The sequence below is a fragment of the Salarias fasciatus genome, chromosome 4 (assembly GCF_902148845.1).
Source record: "Salarias fasciatus chromosome 4, fSalaFa1.1, whole genome shotgun sequence".
Classification (NCBI taxonomy): domain Eukaryota; kingdom Metazoa; phylum Chordata; class Actinopteri; order Blenniiformes; family Blenniidae; genus Salarias; species Salarias fasciatus.
The window spans coordinates 7,744,995-7,766,135 of record NC_043748.1 but is presented as its reverse complement, the minus strand read 5'-3'; the positions used below and the strand labels follow the sequence as shown (position 1 = coordinate 7,766,135).

Genomic DNA, 21,141 nt, shown 5'->3' with positions numbered 1-21,141 from the left:
TTATATTCTGCATGAAAGCACAAGCGGACACACTCGCATTGCCACCCCTGCCTTGTAAACTGAGCCAAATTCTGCAGCAGGCAGCGGCGTGAGAACATGTCTCCACATATCCACTTTCTTGGAGGCCATTTTAGCTTGTTTAGCTTGTCTAAACCTGAGCCGGGGAGACAGCGTAAAGCTGTTTTGCATCTGTCTTCCAACAACAACACTAATCTTTTTTTTTTTTTTTTGATATCGTTTTACATTCGCGCCAGAGAGATGCACAGGCGGCGCTGCTCTTCTCCCTGATTTCAGCTCAGCAGCTGTGTCGGCGCGCCAAGCGGATCCCGCCCTGCAGCTGCAGCAGCACCACGGCTCTTAGCCTCCGATGGACGTATAGACACACGCATCACCAAGTCAAATCAGGAAAGACCAAGAAATAAACCTCATCAACACGATACCGAACAAATCCACTGCCAGGGATGGAAGGAGGGCATTACAAATACACACATTACACTAATTAAGAAGTGCTTCCGAATACTTTTAATGAGTACTGCATTTTCCTAGTATGGAATTTTGATATCACTTAGCTCCAATTTACTCAGTGTGATCTGTTTTGCTTTGGGAAGACCACAAGTCACAATATGAATATGCACACAGTCTGAACGGCTAAAAGGCTTTTGATTCCAGAATTTAAAAACATGACCAAGGTAACAAAAGTTCAGAAATGTTGGATTCAGGTCATAGATCAGCAACCGTTGTGATCAACATTTGTCTGGAGCGGCAAAACATGTTTAACCTTTAAGAGTTTAAGATCAAGATAACGCAGCTCATAAACAAAGTTTTATGTGTAGGTTTGCAATAAATACTATAACTGTGCTTTTTGTTGCATCCCTGAGGGTTCATAGCTACAACTTAGAACAATTTAGTGAATTTAGCTTTTTTTCTACTTGATCCATTTTAGCATTTAATACTATTTTCACTATGTGACTCTTTTAGCTGCTTTAAATGTTTTACTTGTCTGTAGAAGTTTCAGCTTTTTTACCATTCTTGTCTGTCACTATGAAACTCATCACTCCAGATAAATCACCACAAGCTCAGTCAATCAGAACAAGACTCATATTCACATTAGTTCACAAACAACTGCAACATTTTCTTCATTCACCAACTCTGAATGTTTGGGAAATTTGTTTAACATTTGTATGCACTTACACGCTGGATGAACTTCAAACAATGAGAGCTCATTGTTACCTGTGTGTCTGTCCGGCCTCTGCGTCTGCTGCAGCTTCACAGCTGACTCTCATCGGTGTTGATGGGGTGTGTGTGTGTGTAAATGTGTCAATGTCTTTGTTCACATAAATATAGGATTTATTGCGTTTTTTTTATCAACTATATGCAGAAAATGATTCTCTCTCACTGCATATCCCCCTGAATCACTTTTGTACCTTTTCCCTCTTTAACCGAGGGACATATCGCTTCATCTTACGTTTGATAACTCCAATGTTTCTTTCCTGTTTTGCTTTTGTTTTGGAGTCTTCCGAATCTCGCGCTGATCTCTCGCGGGGTCAGTCGCAGGCTAACTGATGTCATGCAGTTTGGGAGACGTTGCTGTAGCTACTGTCTCTATCGGCCGTCATCTTCATTCAGCTACTGTTTGTTTTTCGATCGTGCGCGGAGACAGGCTGCCTGTCGGCGCGCACACATGACCTCATGAGTGAGAGGCGGCTCATTAGAGCGCAGGTTTCTCTGGATGTATGACCGAGTTTGATGTGCGAGTGACTAATGGAGAAGCGCCGAGGCAGAATGAAAAAAATCACACACACTCACACACACGCACAGAGTAGGCCGTGAGTTATGAGGAAATGAAATATAAACTCAGTTTCAAAACAGCGTCCTGTGGAGAGAAGGACCTACAGAGAGTAGAGGCCTTCGATTCCCCCTGTCGTATCTTTCAATACAGAAATCCATGTTTAACCTTTAACAAACGGAGGGATCTGTCGCTTCATGCTGTAATCAGAGTCTGCGGTGCGACGCCATGAGCCAACACAAACAATAAAGCAATGTCTGAACTTACAAAATGTCTTCTGTGAAAGATTTTTTATTAAATTTGGTGCTTTTGGGTTTCTTTCTTACAACAAACAATCCAAAAATTACATCAATTCTTTTTATACTATAAACATTAGACAGAGAAGCAATAAAGCTGTTTTGTCAGTCTTGCCTTCACAAATGCAGTCAGGGTAGATCGGTGAGTGACGGGTGAGTGTGTGGGTGAGCAGCAGCCGAGGACTCAAACGGAACATGAAAAACTAGAACTGTCACAGAAGTGTTTTTTCTCTCTCCATAAGACAGACTTGGTGACACTTGAAGGCACTGGGAGCAAAACAACTCTTCACTGAAAGGGATTGATATTGACGTTTCGCTTGTCACGGTTTTGCGTACAGTACGTTCACAAAAACTGACAAGAAACGCGTGCGTGCATCTGTGTGTCCTGTTATGCAGTTGCATACTGGAGGTGGGGGTGGGGGTGGGGGTGGGGGTGGGGGTGGGGTGGGGGTGGGGGTGGGGGTGGGGTGGGGGGGGGGGGGGGGGGGGTACTGCACAGTGTTGCATTGCAGGGAGGCAGTGGGTGGTAGAGGTGGAAGTGCAGTGGAGATAATCCCCGGCTTTTGCCCTAAGTCCTGTGCACGCTGGGCAGATCAGGGCCCGAGGGAGGAGTGGTGCTACCCCGTGGCAGTCACTCGGCCCCGAGCCTTCCACCTGACCGGCCTGGCAGCCCCGCAAGCCTGAAAACTCAGGCTTCAGCTTCAATCAGGGGGCTGCTCGGCGGATACTGCTAAGTCAGGCTGAAGAAAGACTTTGAGCTTGCTGTTGGTGCGACTGTGTCCTAAAGTGCCCCGTCCGCTCAGCCCCCACGCAGAAGATCCAGAAGATCCCTCTCATCTGGGCTTCCACTCGCTTGTTGCCACCGACGGGCAGCAGCAGCAGTTACTGCTTGAAAACGAAGCGTCCTGCGTATCGGTAAGCAGGACAGAGCGGGTCAGCGGGTTAATGCGTTCAGTATGGCTATTTGTTTGGCCCTTGGGAGAGATGAAGCTGAGAGGTTAACCCCCGGGGTCAAAAGGTCAGGAAACCCTGGAGCACAACTTCAGGCCGGGCCCCGATTCAGCTGGAGACCCCAAAGGAGAGACCTCATCAACCCACACATCACCCCGGGTGCAGCGGGGAGCGCCAGCTGTTAGGAGCCACGGAGGAATGATGAGGCGGAGCCGGAGCTCAGCTGACAGGATGTGCTCCACTCCCGGGACGCTCATTCTCCTCAGTGCATCCCAACACTCGCTGTTATCAATCACTGGAACCTATTTCCCTCATTAAAAGACGGCTAGAACACTAATCGGGAGATATATAAAGTTCACCACAGCTCCAACGCCGAACGACTTCCACATGGACCGGTTGTAAACACATAAACAAGAGTGGAACACACTGCTGTACTGCTGATGGGATTCTTCAAATAGCTGGGCTGTCTGCTTTCTCAGTCTGCACCGCAAGGTCCCTGTCACTTCTCTCTTCTCATTACTCCAAATAGATCTGACGCTCGCTTTCACTCCTGCAGGGGGAGTTCCCAGGTGCATTTAATAAACGAAGGAAGAAGAAATGAGATCACCGTTCCAAAAGAAGAAACCCGACTATAAGTTTGGGGCATTTCACTGCTGTTGATCTCAGTGTATGTCGAGCAAAAATGCAGAAGAAAGACCAGATTCAGTTTGCCTGTTAGGTGCTGTCTCTCTGCATCGCTGCAGCAAAAAAAAAAAAAAAAAAAAATCAGCAGAATTAGTATTCACACAGTGCATGCATGTTCTCAGTAAATGGTTTTTATCTCCTGAGAAACTGGCCGGTCCCAACAGGTGCTGAATTACACTCACCTGCAGAGATGAGTGTCATTCAAGCTGTTCGAGGTGGAAATGGGAGTAAATACTAATGGCCATTCTCAGGAGGACCCTGCGTGGGAACGCCGGGCGTAATGCAGCTTCACATAAAGAGCTGGACGGTAGCATGCGAGAAGCGGCACTAAAACACACAACGGACATACACAAAGCGACAAATGTGCAATTAGAGACTCCTGTAATCTCTCAGACTCTCATAGTCTCATAATATGAGCGTATTCAGTGAGGAAGCTGTGAACCGTGCCTCATACTTTGTCACGACAGACGCTACTGCAGCATCTCATGACCTTCGCTGACTGGAAAAGAAAAGGGGGAAAAATTGGCAGCGTAATGCATTTTCCCATACAAATAAAATTCAATAAACAACTTCAGGTTTGTTCCTCAGCATAGTGAAAACACACTTCTCCTTCATTACTGCGATGCCCTGGGAAAAAGACTGCTGAGTTGAATCCAGTTGATTTTAACCAAAAATCAATAAATGCTGCGCAGATGTTTCAATAGCTTCCATACTGCGGCCCATGCCCCTGAAATTTTCAATATCACTTACTGAAGTGGTTCCAAACCCGAAGTCCCAGACGCCCTTCTGGTGAGCCAGAGATCACGGAAGGAGGCCTGAGACTTTATCTGTCCCGTGGTCAACATGATTAAATCTGCACGTGTCAAAATAAAATGTCTTGCAACACTTGTGAGAATCTGGAGCAAAACGGAAAAACACTTCTTTTAAATCTTCTGCTTTTGCGCGTTTCATTCAGCCTTTCTGTGAAAAGGTTGTAGAGGCCTGCAGTCTGCAGTCATTCTTTAGTCAAGGTTAAAGGCTTTAGTCAAAACCTGGATTTAAATGATGGTAAATATGGGTTATAATTTTCAGCCATTTCACTGATGAATTGTGTTTTAATCTGTGTTGATTAAAGATCTTTATCTGATCCCCTCAGAAGCAGCCCATTTATACTGATACAATAAATACTTTTAAACATGTTCTGTAAATCTTGCCCAAGACTCAACTCTACTGAAAATGACATACATGTGATACACTTGAAGATTTGGATCCAAGAGCTTTTCAAGAAATAGGAAATGCCCTAAATAAATAAAAAGAAAAAGTAAAAGAAGAAGAAGAAGTAATGTTCTGGTGTGTCTGATAGGATCACACAACATTAACTTTCTGGGCCACATTTCAAGGAAAAGAAAGACAAATTTGCCTTTGAAATACAAACTTTAAGAGCAGGAAAAAGCTTGAGTCTGCAGTATTTTGATCTTTCTCTGTTGATAGATAAAAGCAAGCCTAAATGTGGGTCATACTTTTTGGATTTTTTTGGCACTTGTTGAGTTTAATCTTTGCTCTCACTGCTATGAGTGTCATCAATCACACAATGCTGCTGGCAGAGCGTTTGTTGATCTTATTCCTTGCTTTTCATCACAGTATAGGACGGGGGATCGCGCCGCCGTGGCGCGGCGGCTGAATCAGAAGCGTGTGTCGGTCCTCGGGACCTCTCTGGCTGTGTAAACAGAAGCTCGCTACCCTCAGAGCTGATGGCTATCGACCGGGCCAGACACTGGAATGACAGGTCTTATCTGGCACGGCGATTGGCAGTCTGAGACAGACGTCTGCGCGGGAGCGTGCGCTCGGTTTCAGAGCAGCAGGTTCACGCTCGGCGCAGAGAATCCCCGGCTGCTGACGACACGACGGGGCGACGCCCCGCCACCGCCGCCGCCTCGCCGCGCCGTCGTCGTGATAGATGGCCGTGTGAGTTCTCGTTGCTCGTCACCGAGCTGCCAGCTTTACACATCGGCGGACGAAATTCAAGCGCCGCATGCAAAAAGGAACTCTGTGTTTGTGTGTGTCAAGGGGTCAGTCTTTTCCCTGACCAGAGGGTTCCCGCAGCAGACCGTCCTCTCAGCTATTGTACGTCGCTGCTGGTGAGATTTCTCAGAATATCTCAAGGAGTTTGGGTTTCAGTGATGAAGAAAATAAGAGTTTTGACACTTGTGGTGCACGAGCAAGACTTGACATCTTATCTTGACATTAACTTGTTAAGTTTTTTTATATTTTGCTTTATATTTTTCATGTTACACTGACAAAAACTACATAAATGCAAAAAAAAAAAAAAAAAATATATATATATATATAAATATTCATCTGATTTTCTAGAGAAATATTTCCACTGTTCAGCTCAATACGGCAACATAATCATAACTTTAATCAGTCGATTTCTTTGCTGTCAGTGTTTTTAAACTGAAGTAATGTCACAGAAATGCTCTGGCTGACGGTGAATAATGACATTTCTCTCTGAGAGCTTCACATTAAGACATCATTTCTCTGTGCGGGTGACAGTTTGACGCCCCCCGTCTCCGTCCACACGAGGCCTAATGAGACGTCTCTATCACAGTGCTTCCCGAGGTAAACTCCACAACGGCCTCAGACTTTTCTACCGAAGAGGACAAGTGCTGACACGACCTTTGACATGACCCCGCTCCTTCACAGAGAACAGAGAAATGAGACACACTTTCAGGGAAAATGCACATCTACACATTTCAGCGTGACTCTTCCTGCGAACTAATCAGTTAAAGGTCAGACTGCTGAAGTTGCTGCATTGAATCTACTGCTGGAATTTTTTTTCTTTTTTTCTTTTTAAGTTTCAAGTGAAAGAGGGAGAGAAAATAAAAAATCATTTGTCATAATTTCCCCTTTCGGACAGACTTGGCTCAGTCAGTTGGCGGCGGTTCAAACGCGGCATTTAGCGGGCTGGGAGTGACGTTCTCGCCGAGCGAGGGCAACCCAGAGCGTTTGAGGTGGTCAGTCAGGCTGAACTCTGGATCCAGGAGCGAACCGGACTGTCAGAGTGATGTATGATGTAGGGGGGACGGAGGGCTGACGTCCTGGACTCCAGCGTTTACACTCGCCTTTCATTTCACACAACTGCTTACTCTCTCATATATCCCAAAAAAAGAAGGAAAAAAAAACCTACTTTTTTAATGGATGCTGCATCATTTGATGTGTCCATCTCCCTTTTTCAGGCACTTTTACAAATACAGGATGGATCCTGTGACTGTCATTAACTTTAACAAAATTAGAAGATCAAGAGCGACGAAAACAAGTTAAACATTGATGCCATCAATTATTTATAAATTCCTAAGTATATAATAAAAAAAAAATCATTAGAAAGTGACAAAAAGCTGAACTGTAAAAGATAACTAGTAAATTACACAATCGTAATTTAATCATAAAAGTTCATCATCCGCGCTTCCTCATTTGAATCATGTACTTTATTATTTGTCCGGCTATAAATAATTCTTTTCCTGGAATCACTTCTCCAGAGACCAGACATGAAGTAAAGGGAAGCGCCGCTCTGAATCAAAATGTGCTTGCTCATAAGGTCGGCCTCACGTCATCCCTGCCGTAATTGAAAGTGAACCCGCCGCCGCTCTTCACATCACTCTCCCTCTCCCTACAACCCCTTTTTGGTTGTTCTGGTACGCCATTATTTCCATCTCGGACAGACCCGACCCGCCCCACCGCCACCGCCACCACCGCCACCACACACACCACCTCCCCCCACCTTCATTCTGCCCGGCCGCACCCCCAAAAACGCTCCCACACCCCCTTGCCCCCACCCCTCGCCTTGCCACTGCCTCTCTGCATTGATGCTGATAATTACCACTGAATGGATCTGCAGATTCCCATGGATGTCAGTGAAGCCTTTGGCCTGTTTTGTTGCTCCCCCTCCCCTCCTCCTCCCTCCCCCCCCCCCTCCTCCTTATCCTCTCCTGCTTCCCGAGTCTCCCCGTCTCTCTCTCTCTCTCTCAATGAGGATTAGAAGAGGGGCGAGGGATGGAGAGGGTGAGAGAGGCTGCTTTGCCCAGACGGAGGGATGCTTTGCCATGCAGTCGCCTCCTCAGTGTCACCGAGGGCTATGACCATGAATAAACCCAAAATACTGATGTGTGCTTTTCTGCTTTTGGAAGCACATAATCCTAATGTCACTATTAATATGTAGCTGAGGTATTGATTATGTTCCTTTGTGGGAAAATAAAGGCATTAAACAGTCACACAAGGTAGATTCCATGACACATTAAAAAAAAAAAAAAAAAAAAAAAAAAAAACCTGTTGGAAAAAGGTTGAACAATGGTGGAAAATACGGAGCAGAGGCAAAAAGCGGCGTATTCCCACCGTTTCTACCGTGCGAGCAAGCGCCGGGCGGATCGACGTCATGGCCACTGGGAGCCCACGCAGCCCGGGCATGCCAGAGGTAACCGATACCCAGCCAGCGCTCATCCAAGCTGAGAAACCCACTGCAGCCGTGCTCCCTTCCAAGGAGGGGCCGACCCAACGCACCACAGCTAATCACATCACGCCGCAGGGAACGGCGAGAGGGAGAGAGCATGAAAACCAAGGAAAGGGGCGCTCTACGAGTGGGGAAGAGACTTGGCGAGATGAATGAGATAAAGACAGAAAGCCGCATGAGAAGTTGTCTCAACTCCGACAACTCAAACCGGTCAGCAATGCTGCCGTGCATCACACATGACTGGTTCAGCATGAAGCTTTCTCCAAGACCAAGTGGCAACTGTGTCATTTTTCCTTAGGATACGGCTCCAGTTTGAGGAAATGGTTTGGAGTGCGCTCAAAGGCGCCTCTGCAGCAGGAGTGTTTGGAACCAACAAGGTTTGGCAATGAGCGGCATGTCAGCCTCACTTCAAATTATCCTCATTAATGACAATTTCAAGAGGGGAAACGGCCATTTGTAACCCCGCGATACTTGGTCTGTAATCATCCTGGACGCACACCAGCGCGAAGAGTGGCATTTAGTAGCCGGGGGTCACAGGTCGTCCTGCACGGCTCGTCTGGCTCTGATCCTGCAGGAGGATGTGTTGCTTGATGTCATGGACCAATGAAATTAGTATTTTTTTAAACTGCAATGCACAGAAAAGGGTTATTTTCCAGTCTTTTTTTCACTCTCAAACATGAAATATCACATTTCAAATTGAGAACAGCTCCTTGTTTTGAAGCAAACAATGCCTTTATTCAATAATAATAAGCATTAAAACAACAAAATTAAATGAAACTTTGTTAAAATGACTCATCTGTCATCCAAACTTCCCTGAGCTGACACTGTGTGACAGTCACGTTCAAACGTAAAACATCGGGGAACTCTATTTGACAGCCTCTCGCATGACTTAACGTTAAAGTTCTGAACCCTGACACATCAGGCCGGAACGGGTTTTTCTCTCGCATAAAATTAGTCCGTGTGAAGGAGACGCGGGATGAAAAGGGAACCCATCATTATATCCGAGACTGCGTGTAATATCCCCCCTTCTCAGCGTCCGCCCGTATCATTTCCCAAGACTGTTTACCACAAACACAAGAGCAACGCTGCCCGAGCTCATTATGGACCGCCAAGCTGCAGGGTCCTGCCAAGTCCTGCCCCGCTGCCTGGGACTCGTCCCGTTGCCGTGGTAACCCAGCATCCAAGTAGCTGAGGGGCGGGTGGGTGGGTGGGTGGTGGTGGCGGCGGTGGTTTGTGACGGTGCCGGTCGTGGTAATGTGTCGTGGTGGAGGGGGGGGGGGGGGGGTGTGGGGGGGGCTGCATGATGTCATCCTGTGGCAGGGAGGGGGCCAATCAAACCCTGAGAAAATTATGTCACCCTTTGTTGAGCCGGTCCATTCAGGCCTATAGAGGCGCAGTGAATTGAGAGCCGCGGAGAGGTCATTTTTTCCCCCCGGAGTCGTGTATATGTGTATGTGTGTGAGAAAAAGGTGGGGAGGGGAGGCAAGGGGGGGCACACAAGCAGAGGAGTGTATTGTGGACATGCTAATGTTGTTGACCATAAGCAGAGCCATAAAGATGTCATGAAGCTCAACTTCCAAAACATCAGCGCCGCGGCCTTCACACACCCCTTCTTCTCTCCTTATTTTATTTTTTATTTTTTTTTTTTCAGACGGCGTTGACCTCGTCCCCTCTCAAATCTGATTGTTAATATAATCCCTATGATGCTTTAAACAACTTGTCAGAACATTGTCAAGCACCAGAATAAAAGCCTGAACAAACTGCAGTGGAACGGAGCCCGGGCGGCTTTTGTTTTATCGCCCAGAGAAAGACAACAATAAGCAGCCCCTTGAGGAATAATTACACCCTTAGCAACTTCACCGCTCTGCACTCCTACACCCTCCCAGCTCCACCACCGCCCCCCCACCAGGGCCAATAGTGCCCGGCCGCCCCTCGCCGAACCTTTTTAAAACCCAGCTGAAAGTGACAATGGAGGACAGTTGAATGGGAAGTCACTGCCGAAATGCTAAAATCACTCAGACTAATTGAAAGCAATACGCATGTTCGCAGTGTAAGCTGGAATGCCTTTCTGCAGAAGAAGGCGGGAGCCCAAGGGGATTTTTTTTTTTTTCCATGTTCGAAATTCTTGAAAACTTCCTGCAGTTTGTCACATGTTGACCCAGACTGACATTAAGCACTTCTCTGTCATAGAAGGTTTACAGAAACTCGACTCAACAGGGGCTACCCAACTTTCCATCATGACTCTTCTTTTCAGTTAGAGAAGACACGCAATTAAAGTAAAGAATAAGACACAGTGATTTGCAACAGGGATTCATTTATTCTTTACTTTTACTCACGTTTTCATTAACAAAAGGAAAAAAAAATAACCAACAAGAAAAGAACGCACAGCAGAATAAAAACAAATGGCACGAAAGCCTCTTATTATTGATCTGACAAGTTCCGCTGCTGCAATTTAAAAAAAAAAAAAAACCCATCATGAAGCAGAGTCATGCAGACACAACAAAACTCATGAAGCAATAAATAGATCTGGCATTAGATACCCTGACATGACTAATAACCGGTACAGGCTGCTGATGTGCTTTTCTTTGTGGGAGTGTGTCTTTATCTGCACCTTGATGACAGCAGCTTCTTACGAATCTTTTAAAAGGATTTAATCGTCACACAGTGGACACATTGTACTCTGTTCACTACGTAACAGCTTCATGTTAGTGGGAAATTAAAAAGGAATAATTCTGTTAAACTTAATCATGAAAACACCACATCACCCCAATCCGAGCTTCTCTGTAATTTCAAGTATTATTAATACATTTTGACGCTCAGCTTCCACTCGTGTGACCCCACAGCCTCACTGGAGATCCTCGAACAGAGCCAAGGTTCACGATAAACAATGACGTGCTTTTTCCATCAGCGCCCTCTGAATTAAGACTGGCAGAACCTGTATCTTACTTTGATGGTATTTTTTAAGTGCATACCTTTAACCACTCTGATAATCCCATCATGATTTTCTTTTAAGGAGTTCCAAATAAATAATTTAGATTTTCTAGTTACAGCTGCAGAACTAAGTTAAGGTGCATCTAGAAGGAGGGAGCAGCTTGTGGAGAGAGGAAGGAGGGTAAAGTACCATGAGCTGCATTGTCACCGAGACAAAAGCACATACGGAAAGGAACAAATTGGAACAATTTGCAGGTCAGTCGAGGTAACTGCAGTGAGTGTCCACGCTGGCATTTTCTATTGCCCGTCGCTCCAGACTGGGTCGACTCCGCCGTCCTGCTGGGTTTGTGTCGCCGTGTCTCCGCTGAGTGGATCCCGAGGCCGTCGACCGTCACAGACGGAGCTCAGAGGCCGTCAGTAGCGGCGCCAGGACCGAACATCTGCTGCAGGCCGACGCTGGTTCGCAGTCCAGACCGGGATTTCATATGATCCTGGAAACATAATACAGAAACTAATGACTGACTGGAGCCAAAAAAAAACACTTGGTTGACATTTGTGATACATATACCAAAGAAAAATACTGCTTTTCTGAAAGTGTTGTTCTTTAAAAACAACACCAATAAATATGACTCTTAATATGAATATACAAGGATAAAGAATTCAAGTGGAAAAATGACTGTACATAAAGCTCCATAAATATTGGCAGGAATAAGATATTTTCTTCATTTCCACTTCCTTAAAAAGCTTAAAGCAACTACGAGCATAAAAAAGCAACCAAAGACATAGTTAAAACACCTCTTTTATCGTAAATATAACTCCAGTTGAGTACATTTTGTTACATCCACATGAACTGCTGAGCGTTCTGCAAGTGTCATCAGATTTCTGCTTTTAAAGGTTCAAATATCCCCAGATGAGGTAATGCAGGTGGGTGGCTTCTCGACAACCCCGCCGTGGCGCTACCTGTGCCTGCTCTCACGGCCTCCTCCGCTGCATGACAACACTCCGTCCACCCCCACGAGAAAACATCCACTCAGCCCTGCAGCCGGGACGGCAGCAAAAGTTGTTGTTCTTGTTCTTCGCCCGGGGAGGGAGCGACATGTCAGAGGATAAGTAGTCATCCATCAGTGGTTCTCATCTGCTTTCTGCCTGTCTGCACCTATGAGCTGCTTTACCTGTGAGAAGTCACGTTCCACCAGCTCGGAGGAGTCGGCCTCACTCTCTCACACTCTTTCTTCATATCTATCTCGTCCTCCGTCCCGCCTCGAGGCTTCAGACGTCTCCCTCCACAGTGCGAACTCTGACATACTTATTTCATGCCATTATATATTGCCTGGCCCCTTCGTGGCGTTACCCCTCAATAACTTCATTTTGCCTGATTTTCTTTTATCTCTCTTTTCTGGTTTTTCCCTTCCCACCTTCCCACGTTTCTCTCCTCGGCCTCAGCTTGGAGCGGAGCCAGCGGGGCAGCATCAGCACAGAGAGCCAGGTTCCAACCTGCCTGGGAGTCTCAGCCTGCCCGGGTACGTCTTTCTGTGCCCGGGGCTGCGGCTGAGGCCGGCCCCTATCGTCCTCCTTCATCAGCACATCTACTGTACCTGTCTGCTGGCACCCTGCCACTCACACACAAGTTCCCCTTCATTTAGAGGGAGAACCGAGCAGAAGGGAGGGGAAAGGGGAGACAACGCCGGCCTAAAATCTATAGAAAATGACTACTTATGTCGGGGTCAAGCATGTTTGACCTCCTCCGGGAACACCCACGGCTGCTGCGAGAGGTGGTTTTAATACAGTACCACTCATTCAGCCTGCTGGCCGCCCCACACCGTCCCGTCAACGGGTTTCTTTGAAGGCCTGCGACTCTGCGGTGGGCCATCAAAGCATATCTTCATTCAGCCCCACTGAAAAGGATCTGAGACGAGTTGTTTGAAGTGATATCTCTGTGCCACTGCATTCTTTACCGTGCTGTCATGACTTGGGTTACACACACAAAAAAAAAAAAAAAAAAAAAAAAAAAGGATGGGCATAAATCCAGTGCCACCACCCCGATCGGATTGTATATGCGCGAACTGGTGAACTACCTGCGCCACCTGCTAGAGCCGCGATTGTGCTTCGGTTGTTTATAGCGACCGTCAGCATCCGTCATGCCACTGCGCCGTGTGTGATCACGTATTAAAACCGAACGGAGATCAAAGGAGAGCACAGAGCCATCCCTACCTGCCGAATCTCCTGAGATCATGTTTCCATTACTCAGCCTCTTCTCGGCGCTCACCGAAGATCATCTGAAAAAGATAAAGGATGGGGAAATAGAATGATTCAGAGCGAGGCTCATTTAAGGATGAACATTAAAGACAACCAAAACCCGGGGAATCAAATTTAATCCAGTCCAGCGCTGCCCAAACTTGCAAAAACACACTTTCTTTTAAACGAAGGAGCACATACTTTCTGGCTTGCAGGGGTACGATAAGGTGAACGGCTGGTGGTTTTCCGTTTCTGACTTTGGGTGGATCTTCAAAAGAGAATCATTCATTCATAATCAACCCACCACCTCTTCTGCTTTATGCCATTTCGGGTCACCCTAAGATAGAGCAGGTCAAAGTTTAGCTAAAATGCATGTTTTTGGAATGTGGGAGAAAACCAGACTAACCTGCAGAAAATCCATGCACGAGGAGAACATGCAAACTACACACGGTGCTGTCTGCAGGCCTGGTCTCACACAGATACAATAACAGCTTTTAAACCTTTAAATGTCAATATTAAATCTTAATAAGTCAAAAAACCCAAAGATAAAAGACTTGACTACTCGTTGCATCAGATGCCTTTTTATCACAGCCCTGGAATCAAACTACCAACCTCCTGATTGTGAGACAACCGCTCTCCCCACTGAACCACAGCCACCAAAGATCTAGGTCAAGGTCGAGACTTAATCAGATGCACCACCGGAGGTTTTTTTGAGTGTTTTCTTAGAACATTAAAAAATTCAAACCTGAATTGAGAACTGACCTCAACCAACTTCTCCCTTTTTTTTTTTTTTTTTTAATTCAACATAAATCTAAGGTTTCAGGGGAGCGCTGTAAAATCTGGCCAGTTGAGGAGAACGGGAGTAGTTAAAATGGCCTTTTCATTGTACCGCTTAAATTTTATTTGGTGTGCTGGTTTTACTTCTAAAGGTCAATAGGTTCGAGGGGTTTTTGGATGAAGAACATGCAGGCTCTTGAATAAACAAAACACATTGCGGACCAGAGCAACAACAGCGGAGACACCTCTTCAGAGGTGCTCCCTGCTTCTGAGCTTCACTGTTCCGGACCTGCTACCTTGACAACAAATGCACTGTTTCCGAGTGACACAAAGCCCGAACTGAAAACCTCCTTTCAGGTTGAAGGCTCCAAGAGTTGAGGGGAAAACAGCAATAACGGGACGGTGGGGAGAGAAACTGAATACTGGCAAATTGCTTCCCAGAGTTCCTGGAGGACATGGTAAAATGATTCTTTCTTTCCTCTCCCTTTTAAAATACCTTTCCCTGGCACCAGGCACCATAGGTAGTTTTGTGCTGGTCTCCTTTCTTTTATGTCCTTTCTTATATGACTGTTCTTTCTAGCTATCATACTGTGCTAAGTGAGTTATCATGTACACCAGCGGGCTGGGGTTGCATGTGGCTACGGCTAAGCCTCCAGATGAGGTAATGTTTAGAGAGTTGGCGAGCCAGGAGAAGGGCTGGTCAGGTCTTGATTAGCTCAGGGGTAGGGACCCTCTCTAATATTGGACGCCCCTTTGTGTGGCGAGATTACTACCTTATGAAAAACTGCCCCTGCTGACATGCCCGTTGGGATCAGAGCTTCCTGCCCGCCGCATCAGCTGCTTATGAGCGCTCCGCACACAGGACGGAAAACATGCAAACACCTCAGCACACACTCTTCGCCCAAAAGGTCTCTTCATGCCTCACATATAAACACGCTTTTACACAGACGTGGCTGCAAACGGCGCAGCATATTCCACTTCTGCGTGTCAACTGATGACCCCGAAATAGAACAAAACGACCTGCTTTTATTAACAATACCAGATGACACACACACAAACACACACACACACACACACACTCACACACACAAGCTCAGTTGCTTAAACTGTGGTCGACTCGTCTCCTCCGGCCAGTCTCCAACAAAAATCACATGATGGACCTCATCCAGCTCTAAATAGGAAAAAAAAAAAAAAAAAAAACGACCGAGCATCTCAACCACAAAAAAACATCAACAAACAATGTTTAAAAGAAAAAAAAAAAAGTAAGAGGAAGAGAGGATTCAGCAGCATGGCTTTAAGGGGATCCGAGTCCAAGTCCTGTAAAGAGGGCAGAGGCTATAGGATGATTTCAATTATTTGATATAATTTCTGATGGTCCATTAGTTCAAAATAAAGCTCTGATTATCAGTCATGCTGTAAACACAAAGTTGCAAACAAAATCCCGCATCAGAGTATGGAGCGAAGCTTTACTTTTTCCAGATGTGTAATGGACTGTTAATTAGCGGGGGCCTTACTTCATGTAACCTTTTCCCAAATAAATGGCAAAGAAAAGCAAGGACAGCTGGGTAGAAGCAGCAGCCGGGTTTGCTCTTCAACACCTCTCTATTTCTACTGTATAAGAGTCTGCGCAAACACACACTCGGATTTCTGCAGTGTGAAAACAGAAACTTGGAGGTGTGTATATGCAACCGTTCAGGCACACATGCATATATCCCCACACACACACACACACATGCCCAGACCAGTCAGGGACACTGGCACAACCTTGCGCCAGCAGTCCTTTAAACCAGTCATGTGAAACGACCCGCTCCTTTCTGCAAATCAGATTACTTCTCCGAGCTGAGGTCTGCAAGTCGCCCACCCCCACCCTCACACACACACACACACACACACACACACACACACACACACACACACACACACACCTTAATCAGATTTTGCCCCACAAACTTTCTTGTCTCTGCGAGTGTGTGCAAACCGCCAGGGCTCCACGTTAACTTTACTCCTGTAGGTATGATGCACATACTGACGTTATTTCACGCACCGGGTATTCCTATAAGGCCGGAGATTTCTCGAAATACATGAAAACAAAACAATTTCTCTGTCAAGTAAAATCATAGACTTTCACGATAAGCCTCCTTTCAGCGGCGCTCAACTGCTGTTTGGCAGCTCAGCGCTGGAATGAGCGCGTGTGGAAACATGTTTATAGCGCGTTTGGCAGGAATGCAAATGATAGATGATTCACAAATGATTCAAATCCTATTCAGGTTACCAAGCGCCAGTGTATTAAAAACAGGAAAATCACAGTAGTTACATCTGTTTAAATTACAGTCAAATATTCAGGGGTCAATGATTTTATTAAAAACAACCCTAATTATTCAATTGAGTGATCGAGTAAAACGTGAACGCTAGAATAAAGTAGCACAGCAATTAAACATGGTGACGAGTAAAAATACTTGCAGACTACTGCTGCGTTAAGCACTCTGGATTCACGCACACGTTTTTAACTTCAGTGAGCGGACTTGCAGCTCACCGTTTGCCACGAAGCTTTTTGCTCCAAGTCTTTCAAGTCACAGTGTGAAAGAAGTTAGCTGGCTGGCTGCGGCAGGACTGTTTGGCCTAATGAAACCCAGACAGCTGGAGGAAGTACGATCTGCCCCTGAAGGATCCACGTTAAGTCGCCACTCTGCTAATCGAAAACCCCTCGAACTGCATCGGCAGGTCCCTCCGGCCCGACTCCACAACCAAATCTCGTCGCCGTTACAAATTTTAAAAGAGCTGCAGGAATTACTTCACTTATCGAGTCTGGTAAAACGATCAGTGTGTTCATTGCAATAACTGGAATCCTTAAAAGATGGGCTGTGTGGCTCATTGTTGCCGGTTCCTCTACCCTTGCTGCCACAGAGGTCAGAGGGTGGGAAGTTCTGGGTGGCAGGAAGCTGAGATGGTTGTGCCTACAATGGGGTGTCAGGACTCTGTCAGTCAGTCCAACTCAAGTTCAGCTCAAACGGGTCATTCTCTCCTCACAGTGACACCCGACACGACCGGCAACGGAGGCAGGCAGCAAGGGGAGCGGAGGAGCAGAGGCACCGCGCCCCGGGTTAGATTGCACCGCGCGCTCAGATAAGACGACAGGAAAGGGCAGATTGGGGCAGGGGAACTTGGGAGGCTGGCTGGGGCTACTGTTACTCCAGGAAGATCTCACTCATCCCTGAGATCACCTGCCACACCTGCAGAGAGGTCAACATCTGATTCATTCAGTGTCGCCGGCCGGGGATGGGAAACGGCCACCGCAGCCTCGGATTTTACTCAACACAGACTAAAGCTGCACACACAATTTGATGTGTTAATGCTGAGCATGTAACGCCGTTGCTTTTAATGGGTTTTGCAGTGTTGGTTACTGGAGCTGATGCCGCTTGCAGGAACTTGTTAAAGTATTCAATTTATCAAACTTAATACTCCAAGCTTGACAAGAACCATCATCAAGCTTTCAGCAGAGCAGCTAATCAGCAATGCTGCAAATGGTCCTCGGTGCTGCGGAGAGAGTTTAAGATAAACAGCAGAGACAAAAGGGAAGTGGGCGATGAAATTATACATAAGGCTTGGACTGGTGCTAATCTGACGCTATGCTGAAGCTAAGTGGTTCATATAGCAAAACAAAGGTTGTACCAGTTGTGCAGCTGACCTTTACTAGGAACAGCTGCACTACATGTGATTCTACACTACGCTCATATTTCTACCAGAAAACGGCTCGGAGCAGATATCAAGCCAGATTGAAGCTCCCATAGAAAAAGGAATGGTACTTTTTAATGTGAATTGTCATGCAGGCAACTCAGACTTCATTCACTAAACATTACATGTGGTGGCAGAAAAATTAGTTTTCAGTAGAAATATAATTTTCAGAGAATGAAACAACTAGAACACTTTAAGACCCATTACCACCTGAACACTGTCGCCTGTTACTGCACAAAGCTATTTTTCTTAATCTACTCGACTGTAAAACAAAATGCAAACAGGAGCTCAAGCAAATAGGAAGGTAATGACGTCTAAAATCCTTGCATGGTAGTTTTTAAGGCAAGGCTCTTTTAGCATTGATCAGTAGCATTTTACTTTGCGCAAACTTTTTTAATCCAACAATTTGCAGTGATTCTGTGTTGGATCTTCTTTTGTGTTGCTACTCAGCCAACCGAGCGAAGCTATGCGGCGTCTGGTGACTGAGTGATCTACCATTACTGGTGACATTTACTACGTATTTGTTAAACATTTTTATTGAGTCGTGCCAAAAAAGAAAAGAAAAAAACAATTTGAAAATCAAAGAGCTGCAAACTACCTTAGGAGACGTACAGCAGACACACAAACATTCTCACAGCAGTGAAATTAAACCACATTGTACCATCCGCATCTGGAGAGCACTTCCTGCCCTAAGAGTTGACATATGGCTGCTTGTTCTTCTTTTACACCGCTGTATCCCCGATGTCCTGTACTCCCTGCACAGAATCTTCTCACCCCTGAAAACGGGCTAAAGACTTTGATTCAAGTTGTTGCAAATTGACAAATATACTCCGAGCATCCGGAAACGGCTCATGTTAGATTTAGGTTGAAGTTTTTCTCTTACTAAGAATCGAAACGTGTTAAATGTCGCTGTCACATGCTGACTCGCTTTCGCTATGGAAATTTTAGGAGGATATACTAAGCTTAATCAAATATCTTTTTAACAAAACAAATTAGAAGACCGAGCCTCTTCCTTCGGGGAAACTACTGTGGAAACAAAAAAAGCTAATTTGGGTGTCAACTTTTACTATGTGTGAAGCGAGTACGCTGCTTTATCTAGAAGTAACAGTGGCGATGAATTATCTCGAAAAACGTCGCCGAACGATCCGCTCGCGACGATGCGGCGACCAGCAGTGGTCACAGGAGCTGTGAACTGTTGGTTTTAGAGTGAAAGTAAACAGCCTCTTCCACGGTGGGCCTGCGCCCTACACAGAGTAAGCACATGTTTCCCATTGTGGTTAAAAGGGAAGGGGATTAAAGTGTTGTGCGGCCGGAGCCACAGCTATACACCCCATGGTGGGATCACAGTGCTCTCAGGTCTTTGAGTACTGCTGATGCAGCCCGGCTGGAAGTGGCTGCTGTGTGGAGAGAGAGAGAGAGAGAGAGAGAGAGAGAGAGAGAAGCTCTGGACCGGTCAGGGTTCTCCAGAGCCCGAATTTGAGGCTACCATGTTGAAAGAGCCGCCTGAAGGAGGCAGCTGGACGCTCGCACAAACACACGCCGGGTACAGATTATTCAAAGGTGATGAAATGGAGCGGATTTTGCTTTCAGAGGCCCAATCCAGTTCTAATGACAAAGAGTTCACCTTTAAAACTCACAAAAACAGAAACAGGAGCAGAGAAAGAAAGAAAAAAAAAAAAGAAGAAATGACAGAGGTTAAGTAGAAAAAGATGGTCTTGGCTGGAAGCTGTGATATGGAAGGTTTTCACTCCTGGGCTCCAGGGTCAAATAGGCCACATTCAGGTACCACAGGGGAGAGTTAAAGCAGGAGACTGTGACTGTGCAGCCAATTAAAGGACACTTTAAAAGGCCAACGGTGCAAGGGACATTAAAGAAGATATGCATAGTGAAGCATATCTGCACTTACCAAAAACTGCCAATTAACCAACGCCCCATGAAGCTCAGCTGCGACTGTTTCAGCTGAAGGGCTTGCATGTGCACCAAGCAAAACAGGCTCTCTGTGCACAGTCAGAGGAGGGATTGTTGGACCTTCATTTGTCAGCAACACTAAACATCAGTTTCTTCACTGGGCGGTTTGAGGGATGCAATGTTGAGGGTTCACTGAACTTTAATTTTGCCAGTTTTAAAAGAATTAAACCTGAGAATTGAGACTGTTGACGAAATTAAAGAGAGAATCACTTCATGTTTAAATGCAAAGTGTTTTACTTGCATTCAGACTTGATTCTATAGTTTTGACACGATTCAGGTGTTTTAAATACCTTGAAATATGATCTTACTTTGACAGTGCTGATGTACTTTTTCTTTAATCCAGAAAAGAAAAAGGGACAAGTTCAAGTTGTGAATTCCAGAAAATGATGAACTGTCATTTTTAACCTTTTGGCCTCTAAATCCACACACATAAACACAGATAATTGCATGCTGCACATCTGTCAGTCTTTCAGCACTGGTGCATTTGCTTCTGTGTATGTTTATGGGAGGAACTGAAGTGGGGAGGGGGGCATTGCATGCAGGGTGTTTGTGCAGATTTGGAGGACTTTCTCGCCCGCAATAACATAGTGTGGGTGAAAGGGTTCGGCATGTTAATGAGCATGAGCACGGTCGCGTTTGGAAACTGGAAACAGATTTATGTAGTGTTCGGGATCAGCTTCATAAAGGTCACACTGAACAAGTGAGCTCCGCTCAGAAAAGCCCGCTCCGTCCCCGCTCCAGGTGACTCCGGGCCAAAAGTTTCACGACACACACAGCCGAAATTTAACCACTGACCACTTTCCCTCCTCTCATGACATCAGTAATTTCCGATTCCAGTGACGCCACAGCGACATTCACTTACGTTGATTAATTGGTTCCTACAGGGCGTTTTGGAGCTTTTCCTGAAAAATAAATGACAAAACTGTTTCTGGAGCCTCGAACGGCAAGATCCGAACAGTACTTCAGCTTCAGCATGACCACAAAGCAAGACGGCTCGGTGTGGGATAAAAAAAATCCACCACAGTAAAGTTTCCCTGTTGACCCTGATCACAGCATTAAATGGGATTGAGTTAGAGGGGATATCTTTCAGTCTCCGTTGATTACAAATATCCTTCAGCAGCACACCGGAAACACTTGAACACACACTCAGCAGGCCGAGATCGCCGCCCTGCATACGCACGTGTTCACATATCGTCCGCGCACTCCTTAATAAATCATGCTAAACTCCTCATGTAAATGTCAGGGACTTCAACAATGGAAAAAAGGCAGGACGAGGAACACATGTAATCCGTCTAATC

The 21,141-nt window shown here is 45.9% G+C and overlaps 1 long non-coding RNA gene across 1 annotated transcript in view; it reads right to left on the bottom strand.

Moving 5' to 3' along the window:
• Window positions 1-10,538: 10,538 nt before the first annotated feature.
• LOC115387789 (uncharacterized) overlaps window positions 10,539-21,141 on the bottom strand; it is a 45,659-nt gene continuing 35,056 nt past the window's right edge. Inside the window, exons 3-4 of the long non-coding RNA XR_003931416.1 lie at window positions 13,343-13,407; window positions 10,539-11,622 (exon numbers count right to left, since the gene is read on the bottom strand). This is a non-coding gene — a long non-coding RNA (uncharacterized LOC115387789). The remainder of the gene's footprint in view (window positions 11,623-13,342; window positions 13,408-21,141) is intronic.